Here is an 18,047-nt window from a genome sequence, read left to right as displayed (position 1 = left end):
CCTGCAGTGAGACCGAATCCTGAGGGGCACACAGGGGCCAGGCCGACCGTTCCGGAGGGCCCGAGCCGGTCCTGCAGAGGCCACCAGCCGCACCTGCAGTGAAACCGAGTCCTGTGGGGCACACAGGGGCCGGGCCGATAGTTCCGGAGAGCCCGAGCCGGTCCTGCAGAGGCCTCCAGCTGCGGCTTTAGTGTGACCAAGTGTTGTGGGGGTCCCCAGGGGCCGGTCCGACCGGTCTGGCGTGCCCGAGCCGGTCGTGCAGAGGGAGCCAGCTGCGGCTTTAGTGTGACCGAGTGCTGTGCGGGCCGGCACGGGCCGGTCTGACCGGTCCGGCGACCAGGACCGGCTCCTTCAGCATGCTCCAGCCACAGCTGCGGAGGAGGCCAAGTCCGGTGGGGGCACGCAGGGGTCCGGGTGACCAGTCCGGCGAGCCTGAGCTGGTCCTGTACAGGCCACCAGCCGCACCTGCAGTGAGACCGAGTCCTGTTTGGGCACGCAGGGGCCGGGCTGACCGTTCCGGAGAGCCCGAGCCGGTCCTGCAGAGGCCTCCAGCTGCGGCTTTAGTGTGACCAAGTGTTGTGGGGGTCCACAGGGGCCGGTCCGACCGGTCTGGCGAGCCCGAGCCGGTCCTGCAGAGGGCGCCAGCTGCGGCTTTAGTGTGACCGAGTGCTGTGCGGGCCCGCAGGGGCCGTTCCGACCGGTCCGGCGACCGGGACCGGCTCCTTCAGCATGCTCCAGCCGCAGCTGCGGAGGTGGCCGAGTCGGGTGGGGGCACGCAGGGGCCGGGCTGACCGTTCCGGAGAGCCCGAGCCGGTCCTGCAGAGGCCTGCAGCCGCACCTGCAATGAAACCGAGTCCTGTGGGGCACGCAGGGGCTGGGCCGACCGGTCTGGCAAGCCCGAGCCGGTCCTGCAGAGGCCTCCAGCTGCGGCTTTAGTGTGACCAAGTGTAGTGGGGGTCCCCAGGGGCCGGTCTGACCGGTCTGGCGTGCCCGAGCCGGTCGTGCAGAGGGAGCCAGCTGCGGCTTTAGTGTGACCGAGTGCTGTGCGGGCCCGCACGGGCCGGTCTGAGCGGTCCGGCGACCGGGACCGGCTCCTTCAGCATGCTCCAGCCACAGCTGCGGAGGAGGCCGAGTCCGGTGGGGGCACGCAGGGGTCCGGGTGACCAGTCCGGCGAGCCTGAGCTGGTCCTGTACAGGCCACCAGCCGCACCTGCAATGAAACCGAGTCCTGTTTGGGCACGCAGGGGCCGGGCTGACCGTTCCGGAGAGCCCGAGCCGGTCCTGCAGAGGGCGCCAGCTGCGGCTTTAGTGTGACCGAGTGCTGTGCGGGCCCGCAGGGGCCGGTCCGAGCGGTCCGGCGACCGGGACCGGCTCCTTCAGCATGCTCCAGCCGCAGCTGCGGAGGAGGCCGAGTCGGGTGGGGGCACGCAGGGGCCCGGCTGACCGTTCCGGAGAGCCCGAGCCGGTCCTGCAGAGGCCTGCAGCCGCACCTGCAGTGAGACCGAGTCCTGTGGGGCACGCAGGGGCTGGGCCGACCGGTCTGGCAAGCCCGAGCCGGTCCTGCAGAGGCCTCCAGCTGCGGCTTTAGTGTGACCAAGTGTTGTGGGGGTCCCCAGGGGCCGGTCTGACCGGTCTGGCGTGTCCGAGCCGGTCGTGCAGAGGGAGCCAGCTGCGGCTTTAGTGTGACCGAGTGCTGTGCGGGCCCGCACGGGCCGGTCTGAGCGGTCCGGCGACCGGGACCGGCTCCTTCAGCATGCTCCAGCCGCAGCTGCGGTGGTGGCCGAGTCAGGTGGGGGCACGCAGGTGCCGGGCTGACCGTTCCGGAGGGCCCGAGCCAGTCCTGCAGAGGCCTGCAGCTGCACCTGCAATGAAACCGAGTCCTGTGGGGCACACAGGGGCTGGGCCGACCGGTACGGCGAGCCCAAGCCGGTCCTGCAGAGGCCTCCAGCCACGGCTGCTGTGTGACCGAGTCCTGTTTGGGCACGCAGGGGCCGGGCTGACCGTTCCGGAGAGCCGGAGCCGGTCCTGCAGAGGCCTCCAGCTGCGGCTTTAGTGTGACCGAGTGCTGTGCGGGCCCGCAGGGGCCGGTGCGAGCGGTCCGGTGACCGGGATCGGCTCCTTCAGCATGCTCCAGCCGCAGCTGCGGAGGTGGCCGAGTCCGGTGGGGGCACGCAGGGGTCCGGGTGACCAGTCCGGCGAGCCTGAGCTGGTCCTGTACAGGCCACCAGCCGCACCTGCAGTGAGACCGAATCCTGAGGGGCACACAGGGGCCAGGCCGACCGTTCCGGAGGGCCCGAGCCGGTCCTGCAGAGGCCACCAGCCGCACCTGCAGTGAAACCGAGTCCTGTGGGGCACACAGGGGCCGGGCCGATAGTTCCGGAGAGCCCGAGCCGGTCCTGCAGAGGCCTCCAGCTGCGGCTTTAGTGTGACCAAGTGTTGTGGGGGTCCCCAGGGGCCGGTCCGACCGGTCTGGCGTGCCCGAGCCGGTCGTGCAGAGGGAGCCAGCTGCGGCTTTAGTGTGACCGAGTGCTGTGCGGGCCGGCACGGGCCGGTCTGACCGGTCCGGCGACCAGGACCGGCTCCTTCAGCATGCTCCAGCCACAGCTGCGGAGGAGGCCAAGTCCGGTGGGGGCACGCAGGGGTCCGGGTGACCAGTCCGGCGAGCCTGAGCTGGTCCTGTACAGGCCACCAGCCGCACCTGCAGTGAGACCGAGTCCTGTTTGGGCACGCAGGGGCCGGGCTGACCGTTCCGGAGAGCCCGAGCCGGTCCTGCAGAGGCCTCCAGCTGCGGCTTTAGTGTGACCAAGTGTTGTGGGGGTCCACAGGGGCCGGTCCGACCGGTCTGGCGTGCCCGAGCCGGTCGTGCAGAGGGAGCCAGCTGCGGCTTTAGTGTGACCGAGTGCTGTGCGGGCCCGCACGGGCCGGTCTGAGCGGTCCGGCGACCAGGACCGGCTCCTTCAGCATGCTCCAGCCACAGCTGCGGAGGAGGCCGAGTCCGGTGGGTGCACGCAGGGGTCCGGGTGACCGGTCCGGCGAGCCTGAGCTGGTCCTGTACAGGCCACCAGCCGCACCTGCAGTGAGACCGAGTCCTGTTTGGGCACGCAGGGGCCGGGCTGACTGTTCCGGAGAGCCCGAGCCGGTCCTGCAGAGGCCTCCAGCTGCGGCTTTAGTGTGACCAAGTGTTGTGGGGGTCCACAGGAGCCGGTCCGACCAGTCTGGCGAGCCCGAGCCGGTCCTGCAGAGGGCGCCAGCTGCGGCTTTAGTGTGACCGAGTGCTGTGCGGGCCCGCACGGGCCGTTCCGACCGGTCCGGCGACCGGGACCGGCTCCTTCAGCATGCTCCAGCCGCAGCTGCGGAGGTGGCCGAGTCGGGTGGGGGCACGCAGGGGCCGGGCTGACCGTTCCGGAGAGCCCGAGCCGGTCCTGCAGAGGCCTGCAGCCGCACCTGCAATGAAACCGAGTCCTGTGGGGCACGCAGGGGCTGGGCCGACCGGTCTGGCAAGCCCGAGCCGGTCCTGCAGAGGCCTCCAGCTGCGGCTTTAGTGTGACCGAGTGCTGTGCGGGCCCGCACGGGCCGGTCTGAGCGGTCCGGCGACCAGGACCGGCTCCTTCAGCATGCTCCAGCCGCAGCTGCGGAGGTGGCCGAGTCCGGTGGGGGCACGCAGGGGTTGGGTTGACCGGTCCAGCAAGCCTGAGACTGTCCTGTACAGGCCTCCAGCCGCACCTGTAGTGAGACCGAGTCCTGTTGGGGCACGCAGGGGCTGGGCCGACCGGTCTGGCAAGCCCGAGCCGGTCCTGCAGAGGCCTCCAGCTGCGGCTTTAGTGTGACCAAGTGTTGTGGGGGTCCCCAGGGGCCGGTCTGACCGGTCTGGCGTGCCCGAGCCGGTCGTGCAGAGGGAGCCAGCTGCGGCTTTAGTGTGACCGAGTGCTGTACGGGCCCGCACGGGCCGGTCTGAGCGGTCCGGCGACCAGGACCGGCTCCTTCAGCATGCTCCAGCCACAGCTGCGGAGGAGGCCGAGTCCGGTGGGGGCACGCAGGGGTCCGGGTGACCAGTCCGGCGAGCCTGAGCTGGTCCTGTACAGGCCACCAGCCGCACCTGCAATGAAACCGAGTCCTGTTTGGGCACGCAGGGGCCGGGCTGACCGTTCCGGAGAGCCCGAGCCGGTCCTGCAGAGGGCGCCAGCTGCGGCTTTAGTGTGACCGAGTGCTGTGCGGGCCCGCAGGGGCCGGTCCGAGCGGTCCGGCGACCGGGACCGGCTCCTTCAGCATGCTCCAGCCGCAGCTGCGGAGGAGGCCGAGTCGGGTGGGGGCACGCAGGGGCCCGGCTGACCGTTCCGGAGAGCCCGAGCCGGTCCTGCAGAGGCCTGCAGCCGCACCTGCAGTGAGACCGAGTCCTGTGGGGCACGCAGGGGCTGGGCCGACCGGTCTGGCAAGCCCGAGCCGGTCCTGCAGAGGCCTCCAGCTGCGGCTTTAGTGTGACCAAGTGTTGTGGGGGTCCCCAGGGGCCGGTCTGACCGGTCTGGCGTGTCCGAGCCGGTCGTGCAGAGGGAGCCAGCTGCGGCTTTAGTGTGACCGAGTGCTGTGCGGGCCCGCACGGGCCGGTCTGAGCGGTCCGGCGACCGGGACCGGCTCCTTCAGCATGCTCCAGCCGCAGCTGCGGTGGTGGCCGAGTCAGGTGGGGGCACGCAGGTGCCGGGCTGACCGTTCCGGAGGGCCCGAGCCAGTCCTGCAGAGGCCTGCAGCTGCACCTGCAATGAAACCGAGTCCTGTGGGGCACACAGGGGCTGGGCCGACCGGTACGGCGAGCCCAAGCCGGTCCTGCAGAGGCCTCCAGCCACGGCTGCTGTGTGACCGAGTCCTGTTTGGGCACGCAGGGGCCGGGCTGACCGTTCCGGAGAGCCGGAGCCGGTCCTGCAGAGGCCTCCAGCTGCGGCTTTAGTGTGACCGAGTGCTGTGCGGGCCCGCAGGGGCCGGTGCGAGCGGTCCGGTGACCGGGATCGGCTCCTTCAGCATGCTCCAGCCGCAGCTGCGGAGGTGGCCGAGTCCGGTGGGGGCACGCAGGGGTCCGGGTGACCAGTCCGGCGAGCCTGAGCTGGTCCTGTACAGGCCACCAGCCGCACCTGCAGTGAGACCGAATCCTGAGGGGCACACAGGGGCCAGGCCGACCGTTCCGGAGGGCCCGAGCCGGTCCTGCAGAGGCCACCAGCCGCACCTGCAGTGAAACCGAGTCCTGTGGGGCACACAGGGGCCGGGCCGATAGTTCCGGAGAGCCCGAGCCGGTCCTGCAGAGGCCTCCAGCTGCGGCTTTAGTGTGACCAAGTGTTGTGGGGGTCCCCAGGGGCCGGTCCGACCGGTCTGGCGTGCCCGAGCCGGTCGTGCAGAGGGAGCCAGCTGCGGCTTTAGTGTGACCGAGTGCTGTGCGGGCCGGCACGGGCCGGTCTGACCGGTCCGGCGACCAGGACCGGCTCCTTCAGCATGCTCCAGCCACAGCTGCGGAGGAGGCCAAGTCCGGTGGGGGCACGCAGGGGTCCGGGTGACCAGTCCGGCGAGCCTGAGCTGGTCCTGTACAGGCCACCAGCCGCACCTGCAGTGAGACCGAGTCCTGTTTGGGCACGCAGGGGCCGGGCTGACCGTTCCGGAGAGCCCGAGCCGGTCCTGCAGAGGCCTCCAGCTGCGGCTTTAGTGTGACCAAGTGTTGTGGGGGTCCACAGGGGCCGGTCCGACCGGTCTGGCGAGCCCGAGCCGGTCCTGCAGAGGGCGCCAGCTGCGGCTTTAGTGTGACCGAGTGCTGTGCGGGCCCGCAGGGGCCGTTCCGACCGGTCCGGCGACCGGGACCGGCTCCTTCAGCATGCTCCAGCCGCAGCTGCGGAGGTGGCCGAGTCGGGTGGGGGCACGCAGGGGCCGGGCTGACCGTTCCGGAGAGCCCGAGCCGGTCCTGCAGAGGCCTGCAGCCGCACCTGCAATGAAACCGAGTCCTGTGGGGCACGCAGGGGCTGGGCCGACCGGTCTGGCAAGCCCGAGCCGGTCCTGCAGAGGCCTCCAGCTGCGGCTTTAGTGTGACCAAGTGTAGTGGGGGTCCCCAGGGGCCGGTCTGACCGGTCTGGCGTGCCCGAGCCGGTCGTGCAGAGGGAGCCAGCTGCGGCTTTAGTGTGACCGAGTGCTGTGCGGGCCCGCACGGGCCGGTCTGAGCGGTCCGGCGACCGGGACCGGCTCCTTCAGCATGCTCCAGCCACAGCTGCGGAGGAGGCCGAGTCCGGTGGGGGCACGCAGGGGTCCGGGTGACCAGTCCGGCGAGCCTGAGCTGGTCCTGTACAGGCCACCAGCCGCACCTGCAATGAAACCGAGTCCTGTTTGGGCACGCAGGGGCCGGGCTGACCGTTCCGGAGAGCCCGAGCCGGTCCTGCAGAGGGCGCCAGCTGCGGCTTTAGTGTGACCGAGTGCTGTGCGGGCCCGCAGGGGCCGGTCCGAGCGGTCCGGCGACCGGGACCGGCTCCTTCAGCATGCTCCAGCCGCAGCTGCGGAGGAGGCCGAGTCGGGTGGGGGCACGCAGGGGCCCGGCTGACCGTTCCGGAGAGCCCGAGCCGGTCCTGCAGAGGCCTGCAGCCGCACCTGCAGTGAGACCGAGTCCTGTGGGGCACGCAGGGGCTGGGCCGACCGGTCTGGCAAGCCCGAGCCGGTCCTGCAGAGGCCTCCAGCTGCGGCTTTAGTGTGACCAAGTGTTGTGGGGGTCCCCAGGGGCCGGTCTGACCGGTCTGGCGTGTCCGAGCCGGTCGTGCAGAGGGAGCCAGCTGCGGCTTTAGTGTGACCGAGTGCTGTGCGGGCCCGCACGGGCCGGTCTGAGCGGTCCGGCGACCGGGACCGGCTCCTTCAGCATGCTCCAGCCGCAGCTGCGGTGGTGGCCGAGTCAGGTGGGGGCACGCAGGTGCCGGGCTGACCGTTCCGGAGGGCCCGAGCCAGTCCTGCAGAGGCCTGCAGCTGCACCTGCAATGAAACCGAGTCCTGTGGGGCACACAGGGGCTGGGCCGACCGGTACGGCGAGCCCAAGCCGGTCCTGCAGAGGCCTCCAGCCACGGCTGCTGTGTGACCGAGTCCTGTTTGGGCACGCAGGGGCCGGGCTGACCGTTCCGGAGAGCCGGAGCCGGTCCTGCAGAGGCCTCCAGCTGCGGCTTTAGTGTGACCGAGTGCTGTGCGGGCCCGCAGGGGCCGGTGCGAGCGGTCCGGTGACCGGGATCGGCTCCTTCAGCATGCTCCAGCCGCAGCTGCGGAGGTGGCCGAGTCCGGTGGGGGCACGCAGGGGTCCGGGTGACCAGTCCGGCGAGCCTGAGCTGGTCCTGTACAGGCCACCAGCCGCACCTGCAGTGAGACCGAATCCTGAGGGGCACACAGGGGCCAGGCCGACCGTTCCGGAGGGCCCGAGCCGGTCCTGCAGAGGCCACCAGCCGCACCTGCAGTGAAACCGAGTCCTGTGGGGCACACAGGGGCCGGGCCGATAGTTCCGGAGAGCCCGAGCCGGTCCTGCAGAGGCCTCCAGCTGCGGCTTTAGTGTGACCAAGTGTTGTGGGGGTCCCCAGGGGCCGGTCCGACCGGTCTGGCGTGCCCGAGCCGGTCGTGCAGAGGGAGCCAGCTGCGGCTTTAGTGTGACCGAGTGCTGTGCGGGCCGGCACGGGCCGGTCTGACCGGTCCGGCGACCAGGACCGGCTCCTTCAGCATGCTCCAGCCACAGCTGCGGAGGAGGCCAAGTCCGGTGGGGGCACGCAGGGGTCCGGGTGACCAGTCCGGCGAGCCTGAGCTGGTCCTGTACAGGCCACCAGCCGCACCTGCAGTGAGACCGAGTCCTGTTTGGGCACGCAGGGGCCGGGCTGACCGTTCCGGAGAGCCCGAGCCGGTCCTGCAGAGGCCTCCAGCTGCGGCTTTAGTGTGACCAAGTGTTGTGGGGGTCCACAGGGGCCGGTCCGACCGGTCTGGCGTGCCCGAGCCGGTCGTGCAGAGGGAGCCAGCTGCGGCTTTAGTGTGACCGAGTGCTGTGCGGGCCCGCACGGGCCGGTCTGAGCGGTCCGGCGACCAGGACCGGCTCCTTCAGCATGCTCCAGCCACAGCTGCGGAGGAGGCCGAGTCCGGTGGGTGCACGCAGGGGTCCGGGTGACCGGTCCGGCGAGCCTGAGCTGGTCCTGTACAGGCCACCAGCCGCACCTGCAGTGAGACCGAGTCCTGTTTGGGCACGCAGGGGCCGGGCTGACTGTTCCGGAGAGCCCGAGCCGGTCCTGCAGAGGCCTCCAGCTGCGGCTTTAGTGTGACCAAGTGTTGTGGGGGTCCACAGGAGCCGGTCCGACCAGTCTGGCGAGCCCGAGCCGGTCCTGCAGAGGGCGCCAGCTGCGGCTTTAGTGTGACCGAGTGCTGTGCGGGCCCGCACGGGCCGTTCCGACCGGTCCGGCGACCGGGACCGGCTCCTTCAGCATGCTCCAGCCGCAGCTGCGGAGGTGGCCGAGTCGGGTGGGGGCACGCAGGGGCCGGGCTGACCGTTCCGGAGAGCCCGAGCCGGTCCTGCAGAGGCCTGCAGCCGCACCTGCAATGAAACCGAGTCCTGTGGGGCACGCAGGGGCTGGGCCGACCGGTCTGGCAAGCCCGAGCCGGTCCTGCAGAGGCCTCCAGCTGCGGCTTTAGTGTGACCGAGTGCTGTGCGGGCCCGCACGGGCCGGTCTGAGCGGTCCGGCGACCAGGACCGGCTCCTTCAGCATGCTCCAGCCGCAGCTGCGGAGGTGGCCGAGTCCGGTGGGGGCACGCAGGGGTTGGGTTGACCGGTCCAGCAAGCCTGAGACTGTCCTGTACAGGCCTCCAGCCGCACCTGTAGTGAGACCGAGTCCTGTTGGGGCACGCAGGGGCTGGGCCGACCGGTCTGGCAAGCCCGAGCCGGTCCTGCAGAGGCCTCCAGCTGCGGCTTTAGTGTGACCAAGTGTTGTGGGGGTCCCCAGGGGCCGGTCTGACCGGTCTGGCGTGCCCGAGCCGGTCGTGCAGAGGGAGCCAGCTGCGGCTTTAGTGTGACCGAGTGCTGTACGGGCCCGCACGGGCCGGTCTGAGCGGTCCGGCGACCAGGACCGGCTCCTTCAGCATGCTCCAGCCACAGCTGCGGAGGAGGCCGAGTCCGGTGGGGGCACGCAGGGGTCCGGGTGACCAGTCCGGCGAGCCTGAGCTGGTCCTGTACAGGCCACCAGCCGCACCTGCAATGAAACCGAGTCCTGTTTGGGCACGCAGGGGCCGGGCTGACCGTTCCGGAGAGCCCGAGCCGGTCCTGCAGAGGGCGCCAGCTGCGGCTTTAGTGTGACCGAGTGCTGTGCGGGCCCGCAGGGGCCGGTCCGAGCGGTCCGGCGACCGGGACCGGCTCCTTCAGCATGCTCCAGCCGCAGCTGCGGAGGAGGCCGAGTCGGGTGGGGGCACGCAGGGGCCCGGCTGACCGTTCCGGAGAGCCCGAGCCGGTCCTGCAGAGGCCTGCAGCCGCACCTGCAGTGAGACCGAGTCCTGTGGGGCACGCAGGGGCTGGGCCGACCGGTCTGGCAAGCCCGAGCCGGTCCTGCAGAGGCCTCCAGCTGCGGCTTTAGTGTGACCAAGTGTTGTGGGGGTCCCCAGGGGCCGGTCTGACCGGTCTGGCGTGTCCGAGCCGGTCGTGCAGAGGGAGCCAGCTGCGGCTTTAGTGTGACCGAGTGCTGTGCGGGCCCGCACGGGCCGGTCTGAGCGGTCCGGCGACCGGGACCGGCTCCTTCAGCATGCTCCAGCCGCAGCTGCGGTGGTGGCCGAGTCAGGTGGGGGCACGCAGGTGCCGGGCTGACCGTTCCGGAGGGCCCGAGCCAGTCCTGCAGAGGCCTGCAGCTGCACCTGCAATGAAACCGAGTCCTGTGGGGCACACAGGGGCTGGGCCGACCGGTACGGCGAGCCCAAGCCGGTCCTGCAGAGGCCTCCAGCCACGGCTGCTGTGTGACCGAGTCCTGTTTGGGCACGCAGGGGCCGGGCTGACCGTTCCGGAGAGCCGGAGCCGGTCCTGCAGAGGCCTCCAGCTGCGGCTTTAGTGTGACCGAGTGCTGTGCGGGCCCGCAGGGGCCGGTGCGAGCGGTCCGGTGACCGGGATCGGCTCCTTCAGCATGCTCCAGCCGCAGCTGCGGAGGTGGCCGAGTCCGGTGGGGGCACGCAGGGGTCCGGGTGACCAGTCCGGCGAGCCTGAGCTGGTCCTGTACAGGCCACCAGCCGCACCTGCAGTGAGACCGAATCCTGAGGGGCACACAGGGGCCAGGCCGACCGTTCCGGAGGGCCCGAGCCGGTCCTGCAGAGGCCACCAGCCGCACCTGCAGTGAAACCGAGTCCTGTGGGGCACACAGGGGCCGGGCCGATAGTTCCGGAGAGCCCGAGCCGGTCCTGCAGAGGCCTCCAGCTGCGGCTTTAGTGTGACCAAGTGTTGTGGGGGTCCCCAGGGGCCGGTCCGACCGGTCTGGCGTGCCCGAGCCGGTCGTGCAGAGGGAGCCAGCTGCGGCTTTAGTGTGACCGAGTGCTGTGCGGGCCGGCACGGGCCGGTCTGACCGGTCCGGCGACCAGGACCGGCTCCTTCAGCATGCTCCAGCCACAGCTGCGGAGGAGGCCAAGTCCGGTGGGGGCACGCAGGGGTCCGGGTGACCAGTCCGGCGAGCCTGAGCTGGTCCTGTACAGGCCACCAGCCGCACCTGCAGTGAGACCGAGTCCTGTTTGGGCACGCAGGGGCCGGGCTGACCGTTCCGGAGAGCCCGAGCCGGTCCTGCAGAGGCCTCCAGCTGCGGCTTTAGTGTGACCAAGTGTTGTGGGGGTCCACAGGGGCCGGTCCGACCGGTCTGGCGAGCCCGAGCCGGTCCTGCAGAGGGCGCCAGCTGCGGCTTTAGTGTGACCGAGTGCTGTGCGGGCCCGCAGGGGCCGTTCCGACCGGTCCGGCGACCGGGACCGGCTCCTTCAGCATGCTCCAGCCGCAGCTGCGGAGGTGGCCGAGTCGGGTGGGGGCACGCAGGGGCCGGGCTGACCGTTCCGGAGAGCCCGAGCCGGTCCTGCAGAGGCCTGCAGCCGCACCTGCAATGAAACCGAGTCCTGTGGGGCACGCAGGGGCTGGGCCGACCGGTCTGGCAAGCCCGAGCCGGTCCTGCAGAGGCCTCCAGCTGCGGCTTTAGTGTGACCAAGTGTAGTGGGGGTCCCCAGGGGCCGGTCTGACCGGTCTGGCGTGCCCGAGCCGGTCGTGCAGAGGGAGCCAGCTGCGGCTTTAGTGTGACCGAGTGCTGTGCGGGCCCGCACGGGCCGGTCTGAGCGGTCCGGCGACCGGGACCGGCTCCTTCAGCATGCTCCAGCCACAGCTGCGGAGGAGGCCGAGTCCGGTGGGGGCACGCAGGGGTCCGGGTGACCAGTCCGGCGAGCCTGAGCTGGTCCTGTACAGGCCACCAGCCGCACCTGCAATGAAACCGAGTCCTGTTTGGGCACGCAGGGGCCGGGCTGACCGTTCCGGAGAGCCCGAGCCGGTCCTGCAGAGGGCGCCAGCTGCGGCTTTAGTGTGACCGAGTGCTGTGCGGGCCCGCAGGGGCCGGTCCGAGCGGTCCGGCGACCGGGACCGGCTCCTTCAGCATGCTCCAGCCGCAGCTGCGGAGGAGGCCGAGTCGGGTGGGGGCACGCAGGGGCCCGGCTGACCGTTCCGGAGAGCCCGAGCCGGTCCTGCAGAGGCCTGCAGCCGCACCTGCAGTGAGACCGAGTCCTGTGGGGCACGCAGGGGCTGGGCCGACCGGTCTGGCAAGCCCGAGCCGGTCCTGCAGAGGCCTCCAGCTGCGGCTTTAGTGTGACCAAGTGTTGTGGGGGTCCCCAGGGGCCGGTCTGACCGGTCTGGCGTGTCCGAGCCGGTCGTGCAGAGGGAGCCAGCTGCGGCTTTAGTGTGACCGAGTGCTGTGCGGGCCCGCACGGGCCGGTCTGAGCGGTCCGGCGACCGGGACCGGCTCCTTCAGCATGCTCCAGCCGCAGCTGCGGTGGTGGCCGAGTCAGGTGGGGGCACGCAGGTGCCGGGCTGACCGTTCCGGAGGGCCCGAGCCAGTCCTGCAGAGGCCTGCAGCTGCACCTGCAATGAAACCGAGTCCTGTGGGGCACACAGGGGCTGGGCCGACCGGTACGGCGAGCCCAAGCCGGTCCTGCAGAGGCCTCCAGCCACGGCTGCTGTGTGACCGAGTCCTGTTTGGGCACGCAGGGGCCGGGCTGACCGTTCCGGAGAGCCGGAGCCGGTCCTGCAGAGGCCTCCAGCTGCGGCTTTAGTGTGACCGAGTGCTGTGCGGGCCCGCAGGGGCCGGTGCGAGCGGTCCGGTGACCGGGATCGGCTCCTTCAGCATGCTCCAGCCGCAGCTGCGGAGGTGGCCGAGTCCGGTGGGGGCACGCAGGGGTCCGGGTGACCAGTCCGGCGAGCCTGAGCTGGTCCTGTACAGGCCACCAGCCGCACCTGCAGTGAGACCGAATCCTGAGGGGCACACAGGGGCCAGGCCGACCGTTCCGGAGGGCCCGAGCCGGTCCTGCAGAGGCCACCAGCCGCACCTGCAGTGAAACCGAGTCCTGTGGGGCACACAGGGGCCGGGCCGATAGTTCCGGAGAGCCCGAGCCGGTCCTGCAGAGGCCTCCAGCTGCGGCTTTAGTGTGACCAAGTGTTGTGGGGGTCCCCAGGGGCCGGTCCGACCGGTCTGGCGTGCCCGAGCCGGTCGTGCAGAGGGAGCCAGCTGCGGCTTTAGTGTGACCGAGTGCTGTGCGGGCCGGCACGGGCCGGTCTGACCGGTCCGGCGACCAGGACCGGCTCCTTCAGCATGCTCCAGCCACAGCTGCGGAGGAGGCCAAGTCCGGTGGGGGCACGCAGGGGTCCGGGTGACCAGTCCGGCGAGCCTGAGCTGGTCCTGTACAGGCCACCAGCCGCACCTGCAGTGAGACCGAGTCCTGTTTGGGCACGCAGGGGCCGGGCTGACCGTTCCGGAGAGCCCGAGCCGGTCCTGCAGAGGCCTCCAGCTGCGGCTTTAGTGTGACCAAGTGTTGTGGGGGTCCACAGGGGCCGGTCCGACCGGTCTGGCGTGCCCGAGCCGGTCGTGCAGAGGGAGCCAGCTGCGGCTTTAGTGTGACCGAGTGCTGTGCGGGCCCGCACGGGCCGGTCTGAGCGGTCCGGCGACCAGGACCGGCTCCTTCAGCATGCTCCAGCCACAGCTGCGGAGGAGGCCGAGTCCGGTGGGTGCACGCAGGGGTCCGGGTGACCGGTCCGGCGAGCCTGAGCTGGTCCTGTACAGGCCACCAGCCGCACCTGCAGTGAGACCGAGTCCTGTTTGGGCACGCAGGGGCCGGGCTGACTGTTCCGGAGAGCCCGAGCCGGTCCTGCAGAGGCCTCCAGCTGCGGCTTTAGTGTGACCAAGTGTTGTGGGGGTCCACAGGGGCCGGTCCGACCGGTCTGGCGAGCCCGAGCCGGTCCTGCAGAGGGCGCCAGCTGCGGCTTTAGTGTGACCGAGTGCTGTGCGGGCCCGCACGGGCCGTTCCGACCGGTCCGGCGACCGGGACCGGCTCCTTCAGCATGCTCCAGCCGCAGCTGCGGAGGTGGCCGAGTCGGGTGGGGGCACGCAGGGGCCGGGCTGACCGTTCCGGAGAGCCCGAGCCGGTCCTGCAGAGGCCTGCAGCCGCACCTGCAATGAAACCGAGTCCTGTGGGGCACGCAGGGGCTGGGCCGACCGGTCTGGCAAGCCCGAGCCGGTCCTGCAGAGGCCTCCAGCTGCGGCTTTAGTGTGACCGAGTGCTGTGCGGGCCCGCACGGGCCGGTCTGAGCGGTCCGGCGACCAGGACCGGCTCCTTCAGCATGCTCCAGCCGCAGCTGCGGAGGTGGCCGAGTCCGGTGGGGGCACGCAGGGGTTGGGTTGACCGGTCCAGCAAGCCTGAGACTGTCCTGTACAGGCCTCCAGCCGCACCTGTAGTGAGACCGAGTCCTGTTGGGGCACGCAGGGGCTGGGCCGACCGGTCTGGCAAGCCCGAGCCGGTCCTGCAGAGGCCTCCAGCTGCGGCTTTAGTGTGACCAAGTGTTGTGGGGGTCCCCAGGGGCCGGTCTGACCGGTCTGGCGTGCCCGAGCCGGTCGTGCAGAGGGAGCCAGCTGCGGCTTTAGTGTGACCGAGTGCTGTACGGGCCCGCACGGGCCGGTCTGAGCGGTCCGGCGACCAGGACCGGCTCCTTCAGCATGCTCCAGCCACAGCTGCGGAGGAGGCCGAGTCCGGTGGGGGCACGCAGGGGTCCGGGTGACCAGTCCGGCGAGCCTGAGCTGGTCCTGTACAGGCCACCAGCCGCACCTGCAATGAAACCGAGTCCTGTTTGGGCACGCAGGGGCCGGGCTGACCGTTCCGGAGAGCCCGAGCCGGTCCTGCAGAGGGCGCCAGCTGCGGCTTTAGTGTGACCGAGTGCTGTGCGGGCCCGCAGGGGCCGGTCCGAGCGGTCCGGCGACCGGGACCGGCTCCTTCAGCATGCTCCAGCCGCAGCTGCGGAGGAGGCCGAGTCGGGTGGGGGCACGCAGGGGCCCGGCTGACCGTTCCGGAGAGCCCGAGCCGGTCCTGCAGAGGCCTGCAGCCGCACCTGCAGTGAGACCGAGTCCTGTGGGGCACGCAGGGGCTGGGCCGACCGGTCTGGCAAGCCCGAGCCGGTCCTGCAGAGGCCTCCAGCTGCGGCTTTAGTGTGACCAAGTGTTGTGGGGGTCCCCAGGGGCCGGTCTGACCGGTCTGGCGTGTCCGAGCCGGTCGTGCAGAGGGAGCCAGCTGCGGCTTTAGTGTGACCGAGTGCTGTGCGGGCCCGCACGGGCCGGTCTGAGCGGTCCGGCGACCGGGACCGGCTCCTTCAGCATGCTCCAGCCGCAGCTGCGGTGGTGGCCGAGTCAGGTGGGGGCACGCAGGTGCCGGGCTGACCGTTCCGGAGGGCCCGAGCCAGTCCTGCAGAGGCCTGCAGCTGCACCTGCAATGAAACCGAGTCCTGTGGGGCACACAGGGGCTGGGCCGACCGGTACGGCGAGCCCAAGCCGGTCCTGCAGAGGCCTCCAGCCACGGCTGCTGTGTGACCGAGTCCTGTTTGGGCACGCAGGGGCCGGGCTGACCGTTCCGGAGAGCCGGAGCCAGTCCTGCAGAGGCCTCCAGCTGCGGCTTTAGTGTGACCGAGTGCTGTGCGGGCCCGCAGGGGCCGGTGCGAGCGGTCCGGTGACCGGGATCGGCTCCTTCAGCATGCTCCAGCCGCAGCTGCGGAGGTGGCCGAGTCGGGTGGGGGCACGCAGGGGTTGGGTTGACCGGTCCAGCAAGCCTGAGACGGGCCTGTACAGGCCTCCAGCCGCACCTGTAGTGAGACCGAGTCCTGTGGAGGCACGCAGGGGCCGGGCCGACCGGTCTGCTGACCCAGAGTCGTTCCTGTACAGTCCACCAGCCACACCTGCAGTGACACCGAGTCCTGTGGGAGCACACAGGGGCCGGGCTGACCATTCCGGAGAGCCGGAGCCGGTCCAGCAGCGGCCTCCAGCCGCACCTGCAGTGTGACCGAGTCCTTTTGGGGCACTCAGGGGCCGGGCCGACCGTTCCGGAGGGCCCGAGCCGGTCCTGCAGAGGCCTCCAGCCACTGCTGCTGTGTGACCGAGTCCTTTTTGGGCACGCAGGGGCCGGGCCGACCGTTCCGGAGAGCCCGAGCCGGTCCTGCAGAGGCCTCCAGCCGCGGCTGCAGTGAGACCGAGTCCTGTGCGTGCACGGAGCGGCCGGGCCGACCGGTCCGGCGACCGGGAGCGGCTCCCGCAGAGGCCTCCAGCCGCCGCCGCGGAGCGACCAAGTCCGTCCTGGCCGGGTAGACGTGGCCTGCCAGCCCGGAGAGGGCCGGGCCAGCGACCTCTAGCGGTCTCCGCCGTGTGAACGGCTCGGAGCCCTCTGGGGCCGGGTAGACCGTTCCGCTGCTTTCGAGCCGCTCGGCAGCGACTTCTTACGGCAGCGTTCGTCTCGTGTTTGCTTCTTTGTTTATTTCTCTGTCCCTCAGTGTGCCCGTTCGTTTGCCGGTTTGAACGTTTTGGTTTCGTTTCCTTTTCGCTCGGGGGCTAGGTAACTCTTTAGGCGGTTTCAAGCTGGGTCTTTGAAACCCCATTCGCGTGCGGCTCGCTCGCGCGCCACATCAACGCCGGGACACCTTAGCCAGGGCGCCGCGTAACCCCCCCCCCTCCCCCCGGTCCCCCTCCACCCGACCGGCGGACACGGCCCCGACCTCCCGAGGAGGTGCGCAGGCGCGGGCGTGTGGGCGGGGGCTCCGCCCACAAGGGGGCCGGGCGGGCGGGAAAGTACGGCCGGTTCGCATGCGGGCGGTCGCTCGTGTCGGCGCGGGAACGCAAAATAATGGCGGGAAGACGGTAGCAGAGGTAGGCCGGGGGGAGACGGCGTCGTCCGTCCCGGGGGTGGTGGTGGTGGTGGCGGCGGCGGCGGCGGCGGCGGCGGCGGCGGCGGCGGCGGCGGCGGCGGCGGGGGGCGGGGGCCGGGGGCCGCGGGCCGCCTGGGACTCGTCTGTTCGACTCGTCCGGTCACCGGGCTCGCAGCGAGCCTCTCTCCCGGCCGGCAGGAGGGCGGAGAGGCAGCCTCGCCTCGCCTCGCCTCGCCTCGCCTCCCACCCGGCCGGCGTCCGAGCCGTCGGGTCCGACCGCCGGCGCTCGGGGAGGGGACCCTCGGCTCCCCCGGCGGGGCGCTACTAGAGGGAGAAGTGGAAGAAGAGCGAGCGACTACGGGAGTGCGAACGTACGTGCCCGTTCCCCGCACCCCCCCCCCCCCGGTAGAAAAAAAAAAAAAAAAACGGAAAGCAAGAGTGTAATGGAAAGAAAGCGCGTGGCGGGCTGGGGGTGGGTCCACGGTTGGGGGAGGGCAGGGAGGAGTTGCGCGGGGGGGGGGTGCGGGTCGTGAGCGGCGCGGGGACCGGTCGAGACATCAGGTCGTGCCCGCCGGAGGAAAGAAAGGCACGGGAAAAAAAAATCAAAGCGGGGGGGGGGGGTGGCGGGGTGTGGAGAAGCAGCGTTCAGAAAACAAAAACAAAACAAAACCAAAAAAACGGCGGGGAAAGACGAACAAAAGGGGGCCGATCAGGCGGGGCGGATCCGGGGGGTGGGGCTGGGGCGCCGACCCTTCTGTCTCGCCACTGGCCGGCCGAGCCGTCGGGTCCAGCCCTTCGGGAGTCGAGTGGGGGGGGAGGAGGGGAGCGGGCATGAACGGCGAGAGAAAGGGGGGGGGGGGGGGGGGGGGGGAGGGAGGAATAAATAAATAACAATCCCGTGACCCTCTCCCGTCCGACTTTCCCCCGAGAACGAGGAAGAAACGGGCGACGACTGAGCAAACGACCAATGGCACGGATGGACGGACGTATTTAAGAAGAAAGTAAGGGGGGGGGGAACCCAGGCAAAGAAGGAAAGAAAGAAAGATGGAGAGAGTGAGAGAGAGATGAGAGAGAGAGAGAGAGAAATAAAGAGCGAGCGAACAAACGAAGGAACGAATGTGGGGGAGAAAAAGAGAAAAAGGAGCGGGGGGCAGATCAGGTGGAGCGGATACAGGGGATTGGGGGGGGGGGGGTGCCGGGCACCGGACGCCAAGTCGAGTCACTATCTGGCCGAGCCATCGGAAGGGGGGGACACCTTTTTTTTTTTTTTTAAAAAAAAAAAAAAAAAAAAAAAAGGGGGGGGGGTGGAGGGAATGGGGGAAAAAAAATCAATTTAAAAAAAAAAAAACGGGAAAAGAAAAATCAAAAATCATTAAAAAAAAAATGCAGAAAAGGTTGCCAGGGCGGGGTGCTGGGGGGGGGGGGGGGGGGGGGGGTTGGTGTTGAAGCTCCGTCTGCCAGGTCTACCCGCCACCTCGGCACTGCAGCCACTTCCCGACAGAGGGGGGGGGGGCGTGCTGGGCTGGGCCGGGCCGGGCCGGGCCTACTCACGCGCGCACACACACGGAAAGAAATGCACGAACGAATGAATAAAAAAAATTAAAAATTTGAAAAGACTTAAAAACCGAAAATGTAA

General features: G+C 70.2%; 1 long non-coding RNA gene across 2 annotated transcripts; it reads left to right on the top strand.

The window, feature by feature from the left end:
- The first annotated feature begins 16,331 nt into the window (after window positions 1-16,331).
- LOC124417265 lies at window positions 16,332-17,460 on the top strand. Of its 2 annotated transcripts, none has more exons than XR_006931658.1 (2): window positions 16,332-16,412; window positions 17,341-17,460. It is a non-coding gene; the product is annotated as an uncharacterized LOC124417265 (long non-coding RNA). The 2 variants fall into 2 exon arrangements; XR_006931659.1 differs by lacking the exon at window positions 17,341-17,460 and adding an exon at window positions 16,610-16,816.
- The last annotated feature ends 587 nt before the right edge of the window (window positions 17,461-18,047 follow it).

This window comes from Gallus gallus, chromosome 16, assembly GCF_016699485.2.
Source record: "Gallus gallus isolate bGalGal1 chromosome 16, bGalGal1.mat.broiler.GRCg7b, whole genome shotgun sequence".
NCBI classification, from domain to species: Eukaryota; Metazoa; Chordata; class Aves; order Galliformes; family Phasianidae; genus Gallus; species Gallus gallus.
Note: the sequence above shows the minus strand (reverse complement) of the source record. Positions and strands in the feature narration are given on the sequence as shown.